Consider the following 26,636-nt stretch of genomic DNA (forward strand, 5'->3'; position numbering starts at 1 on the left):
ATGAAAGACACTAGCTCAAGATTTAAAAGATTGAAATGATGTAGCCATTATTGTTCCTGTATAGGAGTCATCATCAGATATGAGGTCTAACAGTAGCTTCTGTGTGTCCTTCTGTGATTCACTCATGTTTGAGCTACAAGGAGCTGAGATAAACAGTACCGGTTCCTTGTGATGCAAGCATTTCTGATTTTCTTTTCTTTTTTTTAAAGTACCAAGGATCTTTTTTTTTCTTTTCAGGTCTGATTTGAATCTGTGGCTGCAGATAATATGTCGCTTTTTTGAGAACCAAAGTGGGCGTTATCTTCATTCTTTGCAAGTTGTTAGCCACAAAGTTACATCTTATTCTCATAAACATTTCTGATTTTCTTAACTCTCTCTCCCTTGGCCTCCTAAAGAGTTTTGCAAGCTGGAAATACTTAGATTAGGTTCTTGTGACCAGGCACTGATACATAGCAAAGTTACTATGTGTAGAAAGAAATATTTGTGAAAGAAGAGAAATGAAAGAATGGATTCCACAATTCTTAGCCAATCTTCCCTCTATTAAGATTTACGAAGTTAGCAATCATTTTACAACTAGAAAACTAATACCTGCGTTACCACAAATAATGATGCACATTTGGGATATGAGTATCTAATCCTTGTTCCAGCGTGGGTATTCTGAGAGATGCCAACTCCTAGGTAACAATTCCTTCCCAATAGAATGCTCTGTCCCAGGACACGCGGACTCACCCAGATCTGGGAGCTATGTGTGGGGCTGGGTGTGTGGAGTGCCACGGGGGCTTAGTTAGAGTTATTAACTGCGCTAACATGTAGCATCGCTGCATGTTTTCAAGGTTTATAGCCTAACCAACAAGGTAGGAAAAACTACATTCACCAGAATTCCCAAAGGGACTGGAGGAGGCAACTGGGTCTGGTAGAGCTCATCCCCTCCAGACAGCTTTGGGAACAGGAGAAGGGGCGCACTGTTTTATAGCGGACCTCGCATGCTGAGGGGTGTGGGCTTTTAGGAAGGCTGTGAAGCATGAGTGTAAGAGCAGGAGGACGGGGGAGGAATATTGTGTATTATGTGATGTAAGGCATTCTTGATTCCTCAGTCATGGGACCAAAGCCATGAGCTACTTGACTGGAGAGAGTTCTAGGGAAGAGGTGTGCAGGGCAGAACTCAACACCCACACAGACTCACAAGTGGCGAGGGGGCGAAGCAAGGAATAAGGCTGGGACTTCTCAGGGAGCTTGGGGAAGGCACTCGAGAATCAGACAAGTTAAGCCTACCCTCTTTGTTGACAATCTTCCATATTAAGATCCTAGAGGACCCCAAAGGCTCTTTGGGAAGGGTCACATGGAGGTGCACCAGTACCTTTCTGGTCAGCACTGAGAGTCCAGGAGGCTAGTGTGGGGAACACGGAAAGAGATGACTGTATACTTGGGCTCTAGTACATACTTTCTGTGAGTCTCAGGTTTCCTCATTTATACAATGTGATAAAAGATTACTGCCCCCTGCACTGGGCTACTGTAAATATCGAAAGATACTCATGAACATCAGAGTGCTTTGTGCATGACCGTTGTTCCAGTTCCCCATCTACTTATGTCTCTGGGCTTCTCTAATTGACAACAAGAAAAGCCATGGAGAAAGCTCTTTTCCATCATCCTCTTAGTTCAGCAGTGGATTCTAGTATAATCTCATACCAGTTCTGCCAGTGAGTCAGTTTTAGTCCTTTAGGAAACACTTATTTAATACTTACACTGTGTTAGGTGCTGGGAGAGACAGAGGGGAGCAGTCATTGATCTCTAGTGTGAGTCTGACTTCTGTGATTAACTCTCAATCACCTCCAAACTCAGGGGGGGTACGAGGGAAGAGGAGTCCTATTTATCGAGTCCTCAAACCCCTGCAACATAACTCTCAGCCTGGTGACAAGCGTTTGGTGAGCTCCACATCTTATCCCTAACAGACAGCAACATACGAAGCCAGCTTATCATCCTGTGCTGGGAGCTCATTGCAGTGACTTTCCCCAAATTACAATACTCACCCCACTATAAGGTGTCTTAAGACTCAGTTGCTTAGTATTGACTGAGCACATGCTGTGTGCCCCATACTATATTATATTGTTAGGACTGCAAAAGAAATATTAGACATGGTCTCTACCATGAAAGGACCCACAATTTAGTTGAGGACACATAAATGAAAGGGGAAATAATTGGAGACCCACGTGTGTGAGGATTTAGGGACCAAGGGTGAGACGAGAGAAAGGAGAGGTCCCAAAAATCAGAGAAGGATTCACACGGGAGATAGGAATTCAATTGGCCCTACAGGATGAGAGGTGTTTGGGCTACATGAAACAGGCAGTGAAGGACACTTCTTGTGGGGGCAGCAGTAGGAATGGAAGCCAGACTTCCAGGGAAGCAGCATGGGGTGTGTGTGTGTGTGTGTGTACACGCGTATGCTCATGAGTGCTGGATCGCAGGGCAGGAAACCGTGTGTGTGTGTGTGTGTGTGTGTGTGTACACGCGTATGCTCATGAGTGCTGGATCGCAGGGCAGGAAACCATGTTGCCTAGAACAGAGTTTAGTGCTAGCTTACCATGGAGGTCAGGGTAAGGAATTAAGCAGATGTAGAGGCAGGATGTGAAGGATCTTGATTCTTTTTTTGTGCTTAAGGGGGATCAGACATTCACTATTCTACCTCTCACAAAAAATAGCGATCACTTGGAATAGGGATGGTTGCTCAATTTTGTGTTTGCAGTGACTGAAAAACAGAAAAAGTGTTCTCCTGTAGACTCCTAGGTAGACGTGATCACTCTTCCATCCAGCTCCATCAGTTTTCTTTTAAGTGGAAGTTCTTTTCAAATTCTGGCAATAACTGATAGTACTACTTTTCACCATAGTTGTTGGTTTTTGTCTTTCTTTTCCCTTTCTTCTGAATCATCATAGGTATTTTAGAGGGAAGTGCAGAAAAGCTTTTTCAGGGACCCATGCCAGCAGTATTTAAAACCCATTGTTTTATTTGGCTTGTACAATTTTTAAAAATTCCTTCAAGCTGGACATCAAATCTCCACTTTGCCATAGTTTTTTTTTTTTACCACTTCCTACTATCCAAAAGTGACTTATTCACTTATTTAAATTACCTTCTTGGCCATTGAAACTGTCAGTGTTTGCCATCCCTGTTTTATAGGCATAACAGAAACAGGGGAAAGATCACCTAGATGGGTATTATGCTGCTAGAGAGGATTTCTAACACTTCCAACGTAGAAATCAGTAGAAACCAATGATAAATTCTTACAGGGGAACTCTTAATGGGTTCTAGCACTTTCCATTCATTGCTAGACACAGGGAAAGAATTTCTTTAGTACCTGTAAAGATTGTCTTTAGTTTTAGTCCCTCCATGGGAGAAAGGAATGTAAGGCCTAACAAAATTGATGTATGAAAGGACTAGGAAATGCAAGCTCTAAGGAGTGACATGTAGTGGGGATCTTGCCAAGTAATAAAACATTTGCTTTTCAAGCCAGGCACTGCACCCAAATCAACTAGCTGACTCCTTCATGGTTCACATCCTCTTCATTTTCTCTCTAACTTTCATCTTTCTAGTCAACTCTGATGTTTTCCAAACATTTAGAACCTGGAATGTAATCCCAGGAAGTGAGGGATTTCCTTTGGGCAGCCACCCTGATCTTGGAAAGAAACAAGATTTCAGGTTCCACACCCTCTTCCTGGAAAGCCTATTTCAGATTCCTTTCCGACAGCCTAGGGGAATGCAGAGGCCATTTGGGAAGACCTCAACCATCCCATCATTCAGTGGAATCCCAAACAGTGAACCCTGTTGGTCTCATTTGGGAGAGCTGTTGAAAAATCTGTGATGTGTGTTGATCAGATAATTCCTTTTTATCCAAATCATGAATCCTCTTTGTTTCAAAAATATTAAAACACAGAAGGGAGATTCTGAGACATTGTTAAAAAAAGCAGAAAGTTTGGGACTTGTAGGTGTTAGGTAGGACCTGGGAATATGCACTTTTAACAAGCACCTCGGGTGATTTTGATGCAGAAGGTCCAGAGACCACACCTTGAGAAGCACTAAGACTTTATGACACCTGAAATATATCTGCAAATTTCCACTGTGAACTTTTTTTATCTATGTTTTTAAATTGAGGTACAGTTGACTTACAATGTTGTTAGTTTCAGTTGTACCGCAAAGTGATTCAGTTATACAGATATATATATATATATATATATATGTTCTTTTTCAGATACTTTTCCCTTATTGGTTATTGCAAAATATTGATTATCATTCCCTGTGCTATACAGTAGGTCCTTGTTGGTTATCTGTTTTGTATACAGTAATGTGTATATATGTTAATCCCAGACTCCTAATTTATCCCTCCCTCCTCTTTCCCCTTTGGTAAGCATAAGTTTGTTTTCTATGTCTGTAAATCTATTTCTGTTTTGTAAATAAGTTCATTTGTATCATTTTTTTAGATTGCACATATAGGTGATATCATATGGTATTTGTCTTTGTCTGATATTTGTATGATATCTGTCTAACTTCACTCAGTATGTTAATTTCTAGGTCCATCCATGTTACTGCAAATGGCATTATTTCATTCTTTTTTGAAGGCTGAATTGTATTCCATTGTATAAACATACCCTGTCTTCTTTATCTATTCATTTGTTGATGGACGTTTAGGTTGCTTCCATTCACTGTGAACTTTCAATTTTTCTTGATTATGATGAAACTGGGTAATATAAATCTAATAATTTAAAACTCGCATTTTAGTCATTGGTTCCAATATATTTCCAATCCTCCACACCCTGACAGAATTCTTCACTTGATCAGAGAAGAGAAGCAAATGTCATTGATCACCCGTCCACCAACTGCATAATTACTCTGAGTTCACTATTGAGATCAAGTTAGAGTTCTTTGGGTGTTAAAGTTTCAAGAGCACACAAGATCACAGAAGGAAAAAATCAATTTATTGAAATGTGACTTACTTCAGGGTTTCATCAATGGAAAAGAACACAAAGTAATTGGGAATTTGAGCTTCTCAGTTACAAAATTAGAAAAGTAACAGCAAGAAATACATCATCTCTAATGAAATTTAAGGGATACGGTGGATTATATAAAATCACAGAAAGGTAAACATACATTGGCCAGATTGGGCAGAGTACTTCAGGATCATGTATTTACACTTTTATGAAATTTGTGTACTAGTTCATGGAAAGTAAAACTGCATTGCAAATGTATTATTAAAATAATATAAACATTACCCTTATCAAGGTCAATAAGGGCTGTAGTGTTGGAGTATATATGATGTTAATATGTTGTGGGTTATAATTAGTAGGTATTTCTTTGGCGGTTTTGCTCAGTTTGTGTAGAAATTTTGCTTTCGGTCTTAAGGACTGAATTCAAGAAGAAAATGGACTCGTGAAAATATACGTGGACATATTCAGGAAGTGCAAATGTTACATAAATGAACACATTCCTGAAATAATCACAACTTTTACCCTTCTGTAAGTACCCCTATAAGGCTCATTTTCTCAAATAAGTCTAGAATTCTCTTTAGGTGACTGCTAATAAGAAGCTTTATAATCACTGATAAGACTGTTACATACTTTGAGAAAACTCCAGATATGGCTCCATCAATGACTAAAGTAAAGTGCCTTTGTTTGCACAGCGAACACTAATTTGCACACGTAGCTGGGTGAATACATTCCAGTTCTCTAAGGAGTAGTATCCAGGGCACAGGAGTTTCTGAAGGTGCTGTTGGCTCTGTATATTTGCCCACAAATGTCTTTTTTTACACTTTTGAAAGGATGGAATCAGGTACAAATAGCAGGTACACCCAAAGTAAGTTTGTACATATCATAGTTAAATAAATTAAGATTGGCAATTTAATTCTAATGTGTTCCTCCCCTAGATTGTAACGTTATTTTCACCGAATGGCACATATTAGAAAAGCTTAAAAGCAAAAATGAACTGTCAGTCCTTCCACCCCTCCCCCCAACATAAAGGCACTTAAAAATTTAGATTGATCACATTTCTGTGATTTGCTTTGTAATTAATTTGCCTTCTTATACGACTAAAGGGTTATAGCTGGCCTTTATCTTCTAGGTTTCACAGCTTTCTGAGTTCATGTGCTTTTCTTCTTTCCACTTCTCCTCTCCTTCCCTCCATTCCTTCCTTCAGTGACTATGAAGAAGCACTGTATGCCAGGCACTCTTGTGTGCACTGGGGATGCAAGGTGAGAAGATAACAACTCTTGCTCTCTTTGGGGGCTAACAGCCTAGGTAGGGGTCAGAGAAGTAAACAACCAATTACAATATTGTGTGTGATGCATGCATGATCGGGGCGGCATAGGAGGCGTGTGTGCTGAGTGGGAGCACCTGGTGAGATGCCCAACCTAGTCTTGGGGAAGGGAAAGTCAAATAAGGTTTCCTGGAGAATCTGCCTTAGGCTGTTGTCACTTTAGGACCACTTCAGACTTTTAACTCCAAATGGCATCAGTATTCTTTGCTCTTTATAACAATATTTACTCTTCTGAAAGTTCCCTTGACTTTCCCAAGGGATTTTTTACATATTCCAGACACCAGCTATTGGCAAAATTTAACCTATTCATTTTAAAACAGCCATTGTGTTGTACCATTGAGGTTGGAGGCTTTATCTGTTACAGCGGTTGCTATCACCCATCCCTTGATCCTGATTCAGGCCAGGTGTGGGGTCCCCACATACATGTCTGAGGCCAAGCCCCGTGGAAACCCCAGATGAAGCCTGGGAACAGGCCTCTACCTTCCCTCCATTACCTGCCCCCAATCAGGGTAACAATTTGCATTTCTTATTTAACTTACCTTTTCTAAATTTCCTTGAATGTCCCCTCTTTATGTCTTGTCTTACCTTTGAAAAGTTTGAATGTACAATTTAAGAGGAAAATACATGGTCAAAAATTTTTGCCATGAGAAACACTGTGAATCCCAATGATACTTTCCTCTGTCAATTATATCAGTGAATCAATGTTCTCTTAATAACTATATGCTAAAAAACCCAAGGGCATATGTCATAAAATTAGATGAGGCAGGATAAAAAAGAACTTTGAAACTTTTCTGAATTTTGTCAAGGCCTGTCTATGCAACTAATCTCATTTCTTTTTTCTTTTTTTCTCCCGTACGGGCACTGTAATTTATCAGGTTTCATGACTGCTTGAAAGTTGAGAGCCAGATCTGTGGCTGTAGCTCTTTATGGAATGTGCATTTGTATAAACTTCATCCTTGGTTCCATTTTAAGGCCATATCCTTGTTTTTCTTTCTCATCTAATTTTTTTTCCAAGTGAAAATGTCTCATTTAATTATGAAGTTAATTCATGCTCCAAGTAACAATACTCAAAGAGTATTGAAAAAGCAGAGTAGACCCTGAAATAATCCCAACTTGACCCTCATGCCCTGAGAATGTGAATGTTCTCACCTACCTTTAGTTAGATATCTTGATCTATTTTTTAAACGTGTATCTTGACAAGCTGGCTTACATTCTTCTGGAACATAGCAGAGTACCACTAAATAATGACTTCAAGTGTTTTTAATAGTGTTTCACAATTTACAAAGCACTTTCACAAGCTTTAGTTCATTTCATCTAAGCAAAGATCAGTATCTTCTAAAACATGTTCATTTTAATGTTGCCACAAATCTCATTGATTTGGCTGAATTTCATTTTCCTGCCAGTGCTTCCCTCCCCCCCCCGCCCCCCGTGTATCCAGTTCAGAAAAAATTGTAAGTCACACTTCAGATTTCATGTTCACATTCTTCCCAGTGGATAGTGAGATCCTTGTTAGTTGTGTTTTAGAACAGGAAGGACAACAGAGAAGACTACAGTGCAGCAGTTAGAACAGGTAAAAGCATGTCTGTCAGTTATTGGGGGTCAAAAGGAACAGTTGCTTTCAAATTATGCTTCGTATCAGTGTTTGTTTTACTATATTCTTATTCTAAGAGAAATTATTTTACTAAGTTGTAGTGAGAAGCAAACAAAATTCTGTGTTCCCATGTGTTTATTCTCATTGTCTGATTTTTTTCAGAGCTATCGAGAGACTGTGTTGATTTTTCTGATTTTTCTAGCAAAACTCAAGGGGATTGTGTCCACATACACACTGGTATTTCTTTCAGAATGAACCAAACGGAGGTACAGCTTACACACTGCCTTCTACAGACACCTCTGGTTAAACCAAGGATGATAATTTAGTTCAAAAGAGAGAGGTCCATTTTCCTTTAGTTTAGACACTGATTTCAAGTAAAAAGGAAAACGTGATTATAACAAGCAGAAACTCTTGATATCCAGTCACAGGCAACAGCTGAAAAGTGGAATGTGGCTTAGTGCATTGATGATATTACTTTGTATTTGTTGTGTTTGCACAACAGATGTGTTTTTGTTGAGACATGGAAACACAGCTCCTGGGACTTACTTTGGAGGTCTTGTGACACCATCAAGGGACCTTCAGCTGCTAAGTTTGAAATAAATACTGTTTTTCATCCACCAGCTTTCTCATATGCCCAGTGTGCATGGGAACAGAGAGAACGTTGGCAGATACTGGATTGGACAATGTTGAAATGAAACAAAACATACCAAAACACGCAAACTGCTTGGATGTAAAAGATGGCATTCTTTTATACGAGAAGAAACCCCTATAATACAAGGTTGAGTTAGTTGACTGACAACTACCTACTAAATCACTGGTACTTTCTGTATAATAGTGCAAGTTTTATCTCAAAGCCTGCTGTATCAGCGCTTCAGAGAAAGAAGGATTCTGCCCATTGATATACTCTGACTGGCTTTGGGAAGCTAGTCATAAATACAGCTTTAGTGTTTGTCCCCACAGTTCCCATTGATGGGATTTGCATTAGAATAAGGGTTCAGTGCAGGTCTTCAAACATTTATTGCGTGCCTACTGTGTGGTAGGGGTTGAGGTGACAAAAATAACTGCGACAGAATACAGTGTTTTCAAAGGGCTTAAGAAACAATGGCGAACAGACATTTGGGGATAGACATTTCTTTCATAAATGGATTTTGCAAAATGTAATTATGCATTTTGACAGAACGACGATTGCATATTTTACTTCTCTTACATATGTTCATAATGGGTCATACAAAATAGACACTGAATATTATTGTTGACAGACTAGCTGACTTAGGGAAAAATTTTTGCCAAGTTCAGGTAAACAGTTCCTGAGGTCTCCAGAGAAGATGACTGGAATGAAAATGTTTGTTTCTAAATGTAACTTTTTGATTTCTTTATCATCTCTGTTGTCCTTTGTTCTATTATTTGGACAAATCCTTCAACACATGGAGAAAGAATGACAATCTTTTGCAAGGGCTATTCTTATATGAGATTTTCTGTGTGATAAAACCACAGCCAATGGGCCTCACCCAGAGGAGCTTATATATGTTATTAGACTCAGGAATGTTGAGTGTGTTAGATTCAAGTCCCTGTTGGGCAGTCATATGACGCAAACGGTGACTCTGATGTCATTTTTTGTGTGGTAAGAAAAACAAACGCTGTCACATTTTATACTTGAGACTCCTGCAGGCCAGCATCAAGAGATGAAGTATGCGCATTACCAGCTCGCTGCCGTGAACGCAGTTACCCGGAGGCCGGGAAACCACTGGGACCTCAGACACGCCTCAGTAACTCAGCGTTATAGGATGGAAAGAGAGGTCTGCTGAGAAGTGACAACCCTCACGAGGCACTGTGCTTTCCCCCTAGAAGTAAGCAGAGGGCATCCTAAATATTTTGATTTGAATGTTAATTCATATAAGTATATTTATCTCGTTCCAGCTAATCCTTATGCCTATAATTAAAAAATGCAGAAATACAGGAGCTAAAATTAGAGAAAAATCTGTACATTCATATGAAAGACAAAGTTGGAACAGAGATGACATTGGGTCAGAGAGTGAGTAAAAACGCTGGTTTCCAGTGTTTACTTTCTTGAAATATGGTTTTGAGTCATTTCTCTGAGATATAAACATCCTACTTTATGTTTCCTGTCATTTTTTTATTATGCACATGATTTAACAGTTTGTAAGAGTTGAAGCCACACGTCTCTGTGGACGGGAACAAGTGGAAGCAGCTTCACTCAAGTGAGGAGACTTTTCACTGTATAATTCAGGTGTGGATGTTTTCCTTGAACCAAGTGTGTGACATTCAGCTTGTCAAAACTGAACGCTCTACCCGATTAAACAGCGTTGCTCTGTGTGTTGCTTGTCTACCGAGGCAAAGAAAGCCTGACAAGAAAGGTGTTTCCAGCTAAAGACCTAGAGGGGAATGAAGCAGGATTTGAGCAGGATTCCTTTCCCGTTGAACATTTTATAATGTACACGATATACTAACTAGAAATAATTTAGATAAATCTTAACTCTGGGTAACAGAATGTGTGCCTCCTGCTTCCTCCTGCTTCTAAGTACTTAGAGGCTTTCCATTTTTAATATGCTTTGAAAAGTACAATGCATTATATGTTCCTTATTATAAGAAAGTATTATTTGTATTGTGGGCATTCTGTATATATTATTTACATTCTGTATTTTTTTTGCTTCCTTCTTATTGGGGAGGCTTTGAGGTGATGGGGAGGAACATACTGGCTCTGCACCAAACTTCATCTTATTTTTTAAAAGCAGGAGGGCTTTTTGGAATGTTTTATTATCCCTTCAAGAATGAGACGGCCTGTGGATTACATGACGAGGCGGTCCATTCCATTAGTGAGTTCTGTCCATTTACCTAGTCATCAGCCAGGCTTTTTGTTTTTTCTTTTTTCTTTTTTCTTCTGAGTGCCTACTGTGTTCTTAGGATTACACTGGTCCTGGGATAAAGGTGAGTAGATATAATGTCTGTCCTCAAGGACTTTCAGTTTGTGTCTTACTTGATGGCTGTTTCCGAGTCAGCTCACTGAAAGAGTTTATTAATTTATTATTTATTAAGTCAGCAAATTTCAATTTTTGTCAGACATGATGTGCCAGGCATTTGGAGTGGGTAGGCATTGGGACCACGATGATGAACTGCTTCTGTAGAATTTACCACCTAGTGGGGCAGGGAAAGTTGATCCCACTAGTAAAAGTATAATTGCAAATTAGAATCAATTCTCTGAGGAAAACATAACACAGATATATGAGTGCATATAAATAAAGAAGGAACCCAACCCAGATGCGGGAAGGGCTCCTAATGAGTTACCCTGGAGAAGGGGATTGGGAGGGAAGGGGACGGCACAGACAAAAGACGTGTTCCTAGGAGGAGCATGCCAGCATCTGAGGAACAGCCGAGAAGGAAGGAGTGATCCACCATGGCCTTTGGTTTTACGGGGACACGTAGGATAGAGGACCAACCAGTGTTCATTAGATATGACAGTACAGAGGTAACTGGTGACTAGAGCAGGTTCTGTTTCTCTAGAGTGATGGTGGCTGAATTCTGACTCAAATGTTTGAGGATCAAATAGGGAGGAAAGCAATAGAGTAAGAATAAAACCTTCAACAAGTATGGTTATGAAGGAAAGATGTGGAGGTATCTGAAGGAGAGATTAGTTTCTTTGTTTACTTATACATGGGAGAGGCTAGACCATGTTTGAATATTGAAACCCCCTGTAAACTCAGAGTTTGCAGGAGGCTGCTGAATGTACAATAGAAAGAAGGGAACATGTGTAGTAAGTTTCCTTACTAGTTGAAGGCAAGGGGAGATTAGAGCTAGAGCCCTATGGAGGGACTGCCTTAAGAGAGAACACAGACGAGGATGGTTGTGAATATAAGTAGATTTGGTGGAGAAAGGTGAAAGTAGAAGTTGTTCCCATTCTACTGATTTGGTTTTCTCTGTTAAGTTGGAACTTTGCATTATCTGTGGAAAGGAAGAAGATGAAGGAGGAGCTGGAGATTTGGAGAATGTTTGAAATGGTCATTGTAGAGGGTGAAATGGAAGGAGAGTGCATGAGCCAGGAGGATTGATGGGCAGTGTTGAGAGCCCATTTGTGCTGGGTGAAGATGGTTCTATGGTAACACTTATCTGTTCTATCCTGTGGCTTTTCCCTGCAGTTTTTGGCTCCTGGAGGACAGGCATTGAGAAATCAGATGACTGAATTTGTTTTAAATTGAGATATGAAAGAAAAGACCAAGAAGCAAGGGTGTGTAGGTTATTCAGTGTTATTGAAATGATGGGACCTGGGGAAAAAATTACACTGGATAAAAAGGGACGAAGAAAAGAGGGCTGAAGAAAGGATTGCGACATAGTGAGGAGTCCGTGGAGTCAGAGTGCCCTGAGATCAACAGGTAGACTCAGAGTCAGCCTCAGAATCGAGTATTGCAGTGTTCCAATGGAACAGTTCTGTGAGGGGTCTGACTTGTGATGACAAAACACATCTGCTGCAAGTCTGCGATGAAAGGGCTTGTGGTCCAGAGCCGAGGCTCTGGAAAGAGTGGGAGTGGGGTTGAGATCAAGCACTATAGGTGGCAGCTAGGGTTTTCTAATACTCCATGTGTCTTCTAGTACCTGAAGAATGTGACATTTTTAGTCCTCATAGTACAGTGAGGTCATTAAGTTAAGGAAAAACATCTATTTTAAAGCATCCTCCCTATATTTTATGCAGTGTCAAGGAAACTGGATCTCCAGTGGATAGTGAGGATACCTTCCTGTATTTCATTGTTATTTCTTAAACTATCAGTGATGTATATTGATTGGAAGGTAAGAACCTATAGATTTTTTTTACTCTTTTTTTTTTAAACTTATTTTTTTATTTTTTACAATAAACGGCATATATTTAGAGTGTACAATTTGGTATTCCAGTCTCCCAATTCGTTCCCCCCCCCCAACCCTCCCCACTTTCCCCACTTGGTGTCCGTATGTTTGTTCTCTATATTTGTGTCTCTTTTTCTGCCTTGCAAACCGGTTGATTTGTACCATTTTTCTATAGTCCACATATATGTGTTAATATACAATATTTGTTTTTCTCTTTCTGGCTCACTTCACTCTGTATGACAGTCTCTAGGTCCATCCATGTCTCTAAAAATGTCCCAGTTTCATTGCTTTTTACAGCTGAGTAATATTCCAGTGTATGTATGTACCACATCTTCTTTGTCCATTCATCTGTTGATGGACATTTAGGTTGCTTCCATGTCCTGGCTATTGTAAATAGTGCTGCATTGAACATTGGAGTGCATGTGTCTTTTTGAATGATGGTGTTCTCTGGGTATATGCCCAGTAGTGGGATTGCTGGGTCATATGGTAGTTCTGTTTTTAGTTTGGCAAGGAACCTCCATACTGTTTTCCACAGTGGCTGTATCATTGTACATTCCCACCAGCAATGCAAGAGCGTTCCTTTTCTCCACACCCTCTCCAGCATTTTCTGTTTGTAGATTTTTTGACGATGGCCATTCTAACCGGTGGGAGGTGATACCTCATTGTCGTTTTGATTTGCATTTCTCTAATAATTCGTGATGTTGAGCAGCTTTTCATGTGCCTCTTGGCCATCCATATGTCTTCTTTGGAAAAATGCCTATTTAGGTCTTCTGCCCATTTTTTGATTGGGTTGTTTGTTTTTTTGATATTGAGCTGGATGAACTGTATATATTTTGGAGATTAATCCTTTGTCTGTTGATTCGTTTGCAAATATTTTCTCCCATTCTGAGGGTTGTCTTTTCGTCTTGCTTATAGTTTCCTTTGCTGTGCAGAAGCTTTGAAGTTTCATTTAGGTCCCACTTATTTATTTTTGTTTTTATTTCCATTCTTCTAGGGGGTGGATCAAAAAAGATCTTTCTGTTATTTACGTCGAAGAGTGTTCTTCCTATGATTTCCTCCAGGAGCTTTATAATGTCTGGCCTTACGTTTAGGTCTTTTATCTACTTTGAGTTTATTTTTGTGTATGGTGTTAGGAAGTGTTCTAATTTCATTCTTTTACACGTAACTGTCCAGTTTTCCCAGCACCACTTATTGAAGAGGCTGCCTTTTCTCCATTGTATATCCTTGCCTCCTTTGTCATAGATTAGTTGACCATAGTTTATCTCTGGGCTTTCTATCCTGTTCCATTGATCTATATTTCTGTTTTTGTGCCAGTACCACACTGTCTTGTTCACTGTAGCCTTGTAGTATAGCCTGAAGTCAGGAAGCCTGTTTCCCCCGACTCTGTCTTTCCTTCTCAAGATTGCTTTGGCTATTCGGGGTCTTTTGCATTTTCATACAAATTGTAAAATTTCTTGTTCTAGTTTTGTGAAGAATGCCATTGGTAATTTGATTGGGTTTGCATTGAATCTGTAAATTGCTTTGGGTAGTATAGTCATTTTCACAATGTTGATTCTTCCAATCCAAGAACATGGTCTGTCCCTCCATCTGTTTGTGTCTTCTTTGATTTCTTTCATTAGTGTCTTACAGTTTTCTGAGTACAGGTCTGTTACCTCCTTGGTTAGGTTTATTCCTAGGTATTTAATTCTTTTTGGTGCAATGGTGGATGGGATTGTTTCCTTAATTTCTCTTTCTGATCTTTCATTGTTGGTGTATAGAAATGCAAGAGATTTCTGTGTGTTAATTTTGTATCCTGCAACTTTACCAAATTCATTGATTAGCTCGAGTAGTTTTCTGGTGGCGTCTTTAGGATTTTCTATGTATAGCATCATGTCATCTGCAAACAGTGACAGTTTTACATCTTCCTTTCCAATTTGGATTCCTTTTATTTCTTTTTCTTCTCTGATTGCTGTGGCAAGGACTTCCAAAACTATGTTGAATAGTAGTGGCGAGAGTGGACATCCTTGTCTTGTTCCTGATCTTAGAGGGAATGCTTCCAGTCTTTCACCTTTGAGAATGATGTTTGCTCTGGGTTTGTCACATATGGCCTTTATTATGTTGAGGTGGGTTCCCTCTATGCCCACCTTCTGGAGAGTTTTTATCATCAGTGGGTGTTGAATTTTGTCAGAAGCTTTTTCTGCATCTATTGAGACGATCATGTGGTTTTTATCCTTCAGTTTGTTAATGTGGTGTATCACATTGATTGATTTGCGTATATTGAAGAATCCTTGCATTCCAGGGATAAACCCCACTTGATCATGGTGGATGATCCTTTGAATGTGTTGTTGAATTCTGTTAGCTAGTATTTTGTTGAGGATTTTTGCATCAAAATTCATCAGTGATATTGGTCTGTAGTTTTCTTTTTTTGTAGTATCTTTGTCTGGTTTTGGTATCAGGGTGATGGTGGCTTCATAAAATGAGTTTGGGAGTGTTCCTTCCTCTGTGATGTTTTGGAAGCGTTTGAGAAGGATGGGTGCTAGCTCCGCTCTAAATGTTTGATAAAATTCACCTGTGAATCCATCTGGTCCTGGACTTTTGTTTGTTGGGAGATTTTTAATCACAGTTTCAATTTCATTCCTTGTGATTGGTCTGTTCATATTTTCTACTTATTCCTGATTCAGTCTTGGAAGGTTATACTTTTCTAAGAATCTGTCCATTTCATCCAGGTTGTCCATTTTATTGGCATATAGTTGCTTGTAGTAATCTCTTATGGTGCTTTTTATTTCTGCGGTGTCCGTTGTAACTTCTCCTGTTTCATTTCTAATTTTATTGATTTGAGTCCTCTCCCTCCTTTTCTTGATGAGTCTTGCTAGAGGTTTATCAATTTTATTTATCTTCTCAAAGAATCCGCTTTTAGTGTCATTGATTTTCGCTATTGTTTTCTTTGTCTCTATTTCATTTATTTCTGCTCTGATCCTTATGATTTCTCTCCTTCTCCTAACTTTGGGTTTTGTTTGCTCTTCTTTCTCTAGTTTCTTTAGGTGTAAGGTTAGATTGTTTATTTGGGATTTTTCTTGTTTCTTGAGGTAGGATTGTATTGCTAAAAGCTTCCCTGTTAGAACTGCCTTTGCTGCATCCCATAGATTTTGGATCATTGTGTTTTCATTGTCATTTGTCTCTAGGTATTTTTTGTTTTCCTCTTTGATTTCTTCAGTGACCTCTTGGTTATTTAGTAGCATATTGTTTAGCCTCCATGTGTTTGTGTTTTTTACAGTTTTTTTCCTGTAACTGATTTCTAATCTCATAGCGTTGTGGTCAGAAAAGATGCTTGATACGATTTCAATTTTCTTGAATTTACCAAGGCTTGATTTGTGACCGAGAATGTGATCTATCCTGGAGAATGTTCCATGTGCCCTTGAGAAGAATGTGTAATCTGCTGTTTTTGGATGTAATGTCCTATAGATATCTCTTAAATCCAGCTGATTTCTTGTGTCATTTAAAGCTTGTGTTTCCTTGTTAATTTTCTGTGTGGATGATCTGTCCATTGGTGTAAGTGGGGTGTTAAAGTCCCCCACTATGATTGTGTTACTGTCAGTTTCCTCTTTCATAGTTCTTATCATTTGTCTTATGTATTGAGGTGCTCCTATATTGGGTGCATATATATTTATAATTGTTATCTCTTCTTCTTGGATTGATCCCTCAATCTGTATGTAGTGTCCTTTCTTGTCTCTTGTAACATTTTTTATTTTAAAGTCTATTTTATCTGATATGAGTATCGCTCCTCCAGCTTTCTTTTGATTTCCATTTGCATGAAATACCTTTTTCCATCCCCTCACTTTCAGTCTGTATGTGTCCCTAGGTAAGAACCTATAGATTTTTAAGCAAACAGTGAACAATCAACAAAATCGCACTATCTGTTAACATTTGAGTCTGTTGTCAAGGATCTGGCGTTGGACCTCTGGCATGAAGATGCTCTAAGGGGGTGTCATCTTCTCAAATTATATAGAACAAATGATGCTTTCCTTCTCCTGTCTGGCTTTCTGAACATTTGTTCTCTACGAGCTGGCATGCATCTCCAGTAATGGAAGCCTTCATCATCTCATGGCTGGTTTATGATAGCCTCTTCTTAGCTGGTCTCCCTCTTTTTGGACTTTCTACCACCTTTTACCCGGTACTTTACTGCTGCATTATTTAACTTTAAGTCCCTGTTCCTTCTGTTACCTTCCTGTTCAAGGAATAGAAGCTCACGCCTCCCTCACTACACTAAGGTAGGAATAAATTCATCTGCCTCTTAAGGTACTTGTGCAAAGCTTCACTGTCTCTGACAGTGGAGAAAAGCAATAAACAAGCTAACAAATAGAGAACATGCCACATGTAACCACTTTAGTTTCTTCACCCATTTAAACATAAAAAATGTGGCTATTGAACGAGATGGCCAAGCTCTTTGTGGTTTGGGGTATGTAGTTGGGCTAGAATTCCCTTCTAATCCTGAAATTCTGTTGCTGTATTTCCCTCCAGGGCCTGCTTCCAATCCTGGTAGTATAGCCATTGAGCTTCTGATTCCCATATGTCAAGCTGGGATAATCTGCACCTATCTTGATGGCTGTTTGAAGATTTAACTCAGTTACTGTTGCCTAGTACTGCCACCTGGCCACACCAGTGTGGGTTCCCTTCTTTTTTCCAGCCTGGTACCTTAGGTCCCCTACCCCCACATTTTAGGACCACCACCCCACCAAGCACAGCCCTGCCTTTTGCTGCTCAACCTTGTGACTCAAACATCCTAGTGAGGCCAGCCACTTGTAGTTCCCCATAGGAACACGTTCCTATTTCAAGCCTCTGTGGTCTTTGTTCTTATATTTTTGTGTTTGGTTTTGTGTTTGTTTTTTTACTATCTTACCCTTCCCTCTTTACCAATTCAAGTTGAGAACCTGGCCCCAAACCCTTTTGAAAACAGATCTCTCAACATTTTGGCCTTCTAGTTTTGACTTTCTGGGATTTTAAACTCCAAAGGAGATTTTTTTTTCTACTTTTGATTTTTTTTTTTCTTTTGCACCCAGGGAACTCAAATACACACAAAAATGAGTAAATAGATGAATTCTGAGAAACATCTCCTTTGCCATATACAAGAACAGAATCCCCCTACTCTGGGCACAGACGCACATGCTGGCACATATAACATTCATCTCCTATAGGCATGTCTGCCTGGACTGTGCCTCTCATTGTCTGCAGTTTGCGTCTGGTCTGTTGATACAGCTAAAATGGGCGAGATCAGAAGCTGCGTAGAGCACTGTGAGCTGCAATGTTTTGCTTAAACAAAGCACTTGGCTGTTGGAACACGTGGCCTGAAGGAATCGTGGCTAGGGAGTATGGCTGTATCTTCATTTTATGCTGGATTCATCCCAATGGGCGCACGTGGGAACTTTACAAGTTATTTCACCAGCACCAGGCTAAATCCTCTTATCCTATGGAGTTCACTGAAGTGGAGCCAGCTCTCCGCCTCTGCTAGCTTCACTGCCAAGGTTTGAGAGGGGTGGAGTGGCCTGGAAGATGCTTGGAAGAAGGGTGGAGGACTTGCTTGCTTATAAAAGATGCTTTGGGAGACTGGCCCTGGAGAGTCAGGTTTTCAGGAAGCGATGAGCCTGGGTCCCAATGGCAAAGAACTTCAAAAGGGCACAACATGTGTTTTCTGGTGCAAGAAATCCTGGAAGCCTCACGTCTAATTAAGAGCACTGCCCACACTGGAGAAGGGGGTGCCCTAGCTTACCCCCACAGATCCAGTGGCAGAATAAGATAACAAATTCATTCACACGCAACCCATCTCTTGGGCTTCCTATGTGTGATGCCGGCTCCTGGTTCTCTGCGTCCCTACCTAGTTGTCATGGATCCCCAGAACCAGGTTGCAAAACAAATTAGCTCCAGGAGAGAATCTCTCTGCGCGACTGGAGTTTGGTTCTCCACCGACAAACACGCTAAACCATTGCGTGGGGCCTTGAGATTAAGAAACTCAAGAAACTTGCCTCTCTGCACACGCATAAACTCTTCCCCACACCCTAGAGGGTCTTGCATGGTTCCCAGGGCGGTTGCAGCCAAGCTCCAGGGAACGCACTCAGGGAATGGCCCTGAGGACTCGTTCCAGGGAAGCGCCAGCCTCCAGGAGAGTTTTCCCTTCTCATCCCACACTCTCCAGGGCAGGCAGGGTGGCACTCCAAATGTGAGCAGCAAGGTGTGCCACACAAGAACTTCCCCCACCTACCCCTTAAAAAGAATAAATCAATAGAAGTCAGCGCCCAGCCCCACTCTGGTTTCCCTAAACGCTCATCGTGGACGCTGCCCCAGTGGCTGGGTGTCTGTACTCCCGCCTTCCCTGGGCTGACATGGGAGGGGAGGAGCAGGAGCCGGAGGGGGTGCTGGGTGTGTGGGGGGAGCCCGAACCATCCGGAGCCTAGAGAAGCAGTGCATTCACAAATAACATCCCCGCTGCCAGCTCCGCAGCTGCAGGGCAGCTCGCAGCACGCGCAGCGGCCCCAGTGCAGCCCGCCCTGCAGGCGCACATCCTGAGTCCGGCTGCCACGCCTGGCTCCGCAGCTCCCGCGGGACGCGGCTACCGCTTGCAGGGCAGGCCCTCGTCTGGGACTCGCCTCCCTCCCCGCTGGGGGCCCATGGCCCGGCTGGCTGCGCCCCGGTGCTCGGGGCTCCTGGCCAGCATCCTCGGCGGCGGCACCTGGTGCCTGCTCTGTGTCGCCAGACAGGTAGGGCAGTTTGCACGTCTTGCGTGCCTCCCCCTCCTGGGACCTTTCTTGTAGGCTGCACTATAGCAGGAAGTGCTGTTGTTTGGGGCACGCTGCTTCTGGCCAGGGACTGTCCTAGGGTTGCGCTGCCACCGGAGCTGGGACAGGTGGTGCGGGGTTGGGGCTAAGGCGGCCTCTCCAGTGAGCTGCAAACTGGGGGGATGAGACCTGTGCTGAGCCTCTGCCCAGCCTCTTGGGACCACTTCCCGCCCACATCCTGGTCCTGCCTCCGCGTGGGCAGGGTCCAGACAGGGAAGTGGTGTCTGAGCTGGGGTGTGGCCTTCTCCCAGGGAGCCCAGGATCCACATCCCTTCCGGACGGTCCTTCCAGGAGCCCCTTCTCTCTTTCCTGGTGGAGTTTGGGGCCACACTGGGAAGACTATGGCGCTGGGCCACTCCTCCTCACTCTGTCCTTCCCTGGTCCCAGTGGACTTGTGACGTCTTCACCTTAGGGCCACCCAAGTCTGCGAGAGTCAGGGACAGAGCGTTGTAAGGTGTGCAGATGGCAGACCAGGTGGGCTGCCTGATGCTTTGCAGTGGAGAGAAGGTGGCTCTGGCACAAGCATGCGCCCTCCCGATGCTCCTAGGGTTTTCTTCAGAGGCAGGTGGGGTGGAGGGACTGGGGAGTTCTTCTGAGGAGGTGGGCCCAGGCCCGGAGACAGAGCAGAAGGGTTCCAGTAGGGTGTCTGATTCACAGTCATTTTGGCTGTGGTTTATTACAGACCCTGGAGAGAGCTGCTTAGGGAAGGGGGTGGGGGCGGGTGTCAGTCAAACCTGTGTTGCATGCGGTGTCTTTGGCTTTCACGATTTTCAGAGTCAGGTAACTTTGGATTAAAACTCATGATTTCAGCAGTTTGTACCTAATTTAGCGTACATAGATTTGCTTTTCGCAGATTACTTGGGTAATTCTGGGAAAATGCCCAAATACTCTTGGCCGGAATTATCACCAGATAGCCTCCCTTTCCTCTGTTTTGCTTATGGAGACTTGTCCAAATTGGGGGATTTCCTTCCCTCGCTTTTGATGTTTTTGAAACTTGGTTTCAGACCTCTATTTTAATGGTCCTTTTGATTGCAGTGGTGCACTTTTAGAGGCTGAGTGAGGACCAAGAATGAGGGCTTAGAAGGGCACAGAGCCCACTGGAACCAGACAGGCAGAGACGACCCTAAAAAGTGATCGGAATTTTCAACAGGGAACACCTGTTTAGATTGGAGCGTGAAAAACCACAGCAAAAACTTGCCTTCATTATGAGCCACTTTTTCCCCAATATGCTTCCCTCCATTGGCAGGGCTTCGCAGAGGTGGCTGCGTGTTAGCATTGCCTGTGGGAACTCTTGACACTGCTTGGGCTAGGCCCCCACCCCAGACGGATTGCATCAGCATCTTTGGGGGTATGATGGTGAGGCTGGGACATCAGGACTTACAAAGCTTGCAGGTGATTACATTGTGCACTTGGGTTGAAAACCACTCTGTAAAAATGACCTGCCTTACAGTGAGCTGTTCTTGTAGAATCACGAGTCAAAAGGAAACTCAAGGGAGAACCGTAAAGAGGGCCTAAGAGACAAGCTAGGGAGAGCGTGTTAACATGCAGCTCCCAGTCCTGGCTCTGTCCCTAACTAGCTGTCATTTTGGTCAAGGCCCTTAACCTTCCATTTCCTCATCTGTAAAGTAAGGGTGTTGGCCTATGGTCTTGAAGGTACTGCCGGCTCCAACAACACCAGGCAGGTTGGCTTCTAACCCAAATCAAGACAGAACGCCGTGTGTCTATTTTAAAGTAATCATAAGGGTAGAAATTCTACTTTATCCTTGAGACTTTGGTAAACTATCTGGCAATATTTGAATCCAGTGAAGATGCTACCGAAGATACAAAGATGCGTAGTGTAGTTTCTTAGACTTCTGTGTTTGTTGATTTTTTGTTTTGTTTTGTTTTTAATATACTTTAACCTGCTGCCTGTTTTTTAAATATTTTAAATACTCTGCTGGTTTAGACCTCTTTCAAGTCATTCGGTGCCCTCTTGACATTCAGGACAAACTGATTTTCCCAGTGTTACATACCTGTTCTTCCTTGCTTCTCTTCTCAACCAACTTTCTCGTGGGCGAAGATGATGAAAGCAGATTTGAGCCGTGTGTGTGTGTTGGAAGTGGTTTATTGTTTAATTCCAAATGACGTTTTCTTGTTCCACCTGGCAGGGCTGCTCTCCACATGTGAGAAGCCTGACTAAACTTGTCAGGGAAAGGAAAGCAGAAATTTTAAAGTGGTAGATGGGTTCTGTCTTCTGGTTGAATGCAATACACTTTAAAGATAACTTAGTCAGGTGTGGGTCAGACGCAGGGGATCTTGCAACGCAGTTTAACACTGTCTTTTTTTTTTAAGCCACATGGGTGTTATACCTAATCAGTGAATTAAAAAGTCCTGAAACTTGAGGATACTTAATATCAAATCCAGAAGAAATCAAACCAATAGCCAGTGCCAAAGGATTGGAACACTGTTTGGAATTTATACCTTCTTTAAAATGTTTTTTCATCAGAGCACTCAGTACATGAAGGCACGACTACCAGAGTTAGTCAGATTCATAGTTAAAGGAGGATCTTTGTGTAAGAGCTTCTGTCTCCCTAGGCTGGATTACACCTGAGCTATGTTCTCCAGACGCCCAAAGAACCATTGTAATGCAAATACAAATTATCTGGAAATCTCAGCATTTCTCCAGTCTTCTCACTGAATTTCTGCTTCCAGGGGCCATTTCCCTTCCCTTTTGTTCTGACTGAATTACCCTCCTAATGTGCAAGATTCTTTCCCTGTGCAACTTGAAGGTCGCTCACTCTTTAGGTTCTTATGAAACTGATTACTTTACTGACATCAATTTCATTTCATCCACTGAACTCAAATTCCTCCCATTGCCCATATTGCTCCCAGGTAAGGAAGTACATAATTCACGGTTTTAACCACTAGAGGTTACCAACTACTTAATGATTTCTACCACCCATCTGTAGCAATCCACTGTGAAAATAAACAAGGTTGCTGGAGAGGATTGTGGCTAGACCAGCCCAAATCCATTACTGTTGCTTAAAAACATCACTTAGTGGCGACTCATGGTCTTATGGCGGCACCAGTGATGGCGGATTCACGTACTGAGGGTGAATATTTGCACCTGCTGTGGCATTCTAAACGCTACCTTTGTTAGGACTCTGGTAATGAGGTGAAAAACTGGATAGCAGGGAAAAAATGTGTGCCTTCGTGGGCACCTGATTTTCAACGAAAGACCCTGAAGGAAAGGTTTTCTGGTCTCTTTTGTTATTCTCTTGTATGTTCTTGCTCTTGTTTTATTTTTTACTTTAATTTTTACTGTGATAATAATTGTGCATGGTTAAAAAAATACTCCTAAGGGCTTATAAAGAAATATAGCAACTTCTTGCCCTATTCTTTCTCCTGACCTTTCTCCTAATGTCAGATCCCATGGCCCCAAGGCAACTTTTTTTCTTGCTTGTTTGTTTTATATTATTTTGAGGTATATTTGACATAGAGTAAGTTGCACATATTTAAACTCTACAGTTTGATAAGTTTTGACATAGGTATATATATACCTGTGACACCATCACCCCAAAGTTTTCTCGTTACCCTTGGTAATCCCTTTCTGCCACCCTCTCTCACACTGTGAATCACCATGCAAATAATGACCTACTTTCTGTCACTGTAGAGTAATTTGAATTTTCTGGAACTTTATGTAAATGGAATCATAAAGTATGTACCCCTTCCTCCTTTCTTTTTAGTCTTGCTTTTTTTTTTTAAATAAATTTATTTTATTGGCTGTGTTGGGTCTTTGTTGCTGCACACGGGCTTCCTCTAGTTGTGGCGAGCAGGAGCAACTCTTCATTGTGGTGTGTGGGCTTCTCATTGCAGTGGCCTTGCTTGTTGCAGAGAACAGGCTCTAGGTGCGTGGGCTTCAGTAGTTGTGGCACATGGGCTCAATAGTTGTGGCACACAGGCTTACTTGCTCCTTGGTATGTGGTATCTTCCTAGGACAGGGATCGAACCCCTGTCCTCTGCATTGACAGGCAGATTCCCAACCACTGCACCACCTAGGAAGTCCTGGTGTGGCTTGTTTTTCCCTCAGCATAATTATTTCGAGATTATCCATGGGGTAACATGTTCCCAATAATTTCTTTTTGTTCCCAAGTAGTGTTACATTGTATGGCTATGTTATACTTTGTTTTCCATCAACATTCACCTATGGATGGACAGTGTGTTTCTAGTTTTTGGATATTTACAAAGAAAGTTGCTATAGTGATTTGCTTATAAGTCTTTGTATGGACATGTAGTTTTATTTATTTCAGGAGTGGGATGGCTGAATCATGAGTAGATGTATGTTTAACTTTTTAAGAAACTGCCAGTTTTTCAGAAGGTTGTACCATTTTACATTCTTCCGAGCAGTATATGAGAGTTCCAGTTCATCTGCCAACACGTGCTGAGGTCAGTCTTTTATTTTAGCCATGCAGACCTGTACACTAGTAGCTCATTCTGGGTTCTAATGTGTAGTTCCCTAATGATTGATGATGTAGAGCATTTTTTCATGGATTTATTTAGAATGTGTATACCTTTTTTGGGCAAAATGTCTATTCAGATCTCTTGCCTGTTTCTCATTGGGTTGTTTTCCTATTGTGAGAAAGATGTATGTATTCTGGCGATAAGGCCTTTTTCAGGTGTAGCATTTGCAAATATTTCCTCCCAGTCTATGGCTTGTCTTTTCCTTTTCTTGACATTGTATATTGATGGGCAGAAGTGTTTAATTTTGATGAAGTTGAATTTACTAATTATTGGTAAATTGTGGTTTTGCTCTTATTCTTAAGAAATATTTGCCTAACTTCAGATCATAGAGGTTTTTGCCCCTAGAAATTTTATGCTTTGCATTTAGTCTGTGTGCCATTTTGAGTTAATTTTGTATGTGGTGCAAGACATGGGTCAAAGTTCATGTTTTGACCATGATGTTTCAATTGCTTTAAGCAAGATTTTTTGAAAAGACTGTCCTTTCTCCACTGAGTTGCCTTTGCACCTTTGTCAGAGTTCAGCTGTCCATACATGTGGGTCTGTTTTGGATTCTCTAGTCTGTTTCGCTGAACTGTGTGTGTTTGCTATGGCAGTAACACACGGCCTTGAGTATTGTAGCTTCACAATAAATTCTGAACTCAGGAAGTATGATTCCTCTAGTTTTGTCCTTCATCTTCGAGGATGTTGATTTGGCTACCCTATATACATTTTAGAATGCTGTTGCCAACCTTTTAAAAATATATATATATGGGATAATATGATTTGGGGGTGTTTTAATCTATAGGTCTATTTTGAGAGAAGTAGCCTCTTAACAGTATTGAGTTTCATGATCCCTGAACATGATATACCTCTCTATTTAGGTCTTCTTTAATTTCTCTAAGCAATACTTGCGTGTTTTTAGTGAACAGGTTTTACATATTTCTGTCAAATTTATATTAAGTATTTCATAGTTTTCATGCTGTTTTAAATGGCACTGTTTTTTAAAAAGTGTGTTTCTGATTTTCCTTGTTAGTATATAAAAACACAATTGACTTTTGTATATTGTTCTTATTTTATGCAACTTCACTTAGTAGTTGTAGTGTCTTTTTGGAATATTCAATCAGATTTTTCTACATATATGATCATGTCATATGCAAATAAAGACAGTTCTTCTCTCCCTATTTGGATGCCTTTTATTTCTTTTTCTGGTTTAATAACATTGACTAAAACCCCCAGCACACAGTTGAAAAGAAGTGGTATGAACAGACACCTGTGCTTGTTGCCAATCGTAGGAAACAATCAGTCAGTGTTTCACCGTTAAATATGATGTTAGTTGTAGGCTTTTTGTAAATGCCCTTTATCAGTTTAAGGAAGTTCTCTTTATTCTTTGTTTACTGAGAGTTTTCATCAGAAATAGGTGTTGGATTTTTGTCAAATGCTTTTTCTGCATCTAATTATTATATGATATTTTCCTTTTCAGTTTGTTAATATAGTGAATTATATTGACTGTTTGAATGTTAAGCCCATCTTGTACTCTGGATAAACTTGATTTGGTGATAATCTATTATCCTTTTTGTATATTGTTGGATTTGATTTACTAAATTTTGATTAGAATTTTTGCATTTATATCCATGAAGAATATTGGTCTGTAGTTTTATTCTCTTGCAGTGGCATTGTCTGCTTTTGGTATCAGGGTAAACCTGGCTTTATGGAATAAGTTGGGAAATTTCCTTTCTTCTCAATTTCCTAGAAGAAATTGTGCATGATTTCTTCCTTAACTGTTTCCTTCACCAGAGAAACCATCTAGACCTGAAGTTGGCTTAGTGGGAAGGTTTTTAACTACAAATTTAAATTCTTGAATAGATAGAGGGCTCTTCAGATTATCTATTTCATCTCAAATTAACTTTGGTAGTTTGTGTGTTTCATGAGTTTGTCCGTTTCATTTTAGTTGTTGAATTTATTGGCATAAAGTAGTCCATAATGCTCCCTTGTAATCTTTATAATATTAGAACGTGTGGTTATGTCACCTTTTTCATTGCTGATATTGGTTATTTACTTATTCTTTTTCTTTATCTGTCAGCTTAGTGGCTTAATTTTATAGATCTTCTCAAAGAATCGACTTTTGATTTCATGGATTTTTCTCTATTTTGTTTTCTATTTCAATTATTTCTTCTCTCCTCTTTATTATTTTCCTTCTACTATTTTGTTCTTATTTTTCTAGTTTCTTAAGGTGCATGCTCAGGTCATTGATATGAGACCTTTTTATGTTTTTAAACACAGGTGTTTAGTGATACATTTTTTTTCTTCAGTTCTGTTTTAGTGGCATATCATAAATGTGTTTACATTGTTTTTTCACTTAAAAATACTTTATTTCCCTTTGATTTCTTCTTTCACCCATGGGTAATGAGTTGTTTATTTTCTAAATATTTGGAGATTTTCCAGATATCTTTGGGATATTTGCTTTTAATTTAATTCCAGTGTATTTAGAGAACACACTTTATATAACTTGAATCTTTCGGTTGACATTTGTTTTATGGCCCAGAATATGGTCTGTCTTGGCAAATGTTCTATGTGTATTTGAAAAGAATTAAACTTCCTACAAATCTGTGTCTTC

The 26,636-nt window shown here is 40.7% G+C and overlaps 1 protein-coding gene across 3 annotated transcripts in view; it reads left to right on the forward strand.

The window, feature by feature from the left end:
- Window positions 1-26,636, forward strand: part of LOC130848966 (serine/threonine-protein kinase MARK2-like) — an 88,036-nt gene that overhangs the window by 45,779 nt on the left and 15,621 nt on the right. The window contains exon 8 of one of the 3 annotated variants that reach the window (XM_057727465.1): window positions 238-2,463. The exons of the other annotated variants lie outside the window; for them this stretch is intronic. The gene's annotated coding sequence lies outside the window, so the exon portion shown is untranslated. Of the gene's footprint in view, window positions 1-237; window positions 2,464-26,636 lie in introns of those variants that run through there. 3 annotated transcript variants of the gene reach the window in all.

Source organism: Hippopotamus amphibius, chromosome 1 (assembly GCF_030028045.1).
Source record: "Hippopotamus amphibius kiboko isolate mHipAmp2 chromosome 1, mHipAmp2.hap2, whole genome shotgun sequence".
Lineage (NCBI taxonomy): Eukaryota > Metazoa > Chordata > Mammalia > Artiodactyla > Hippopotamidae > Hippopotamus > Hippopotamus amphibius.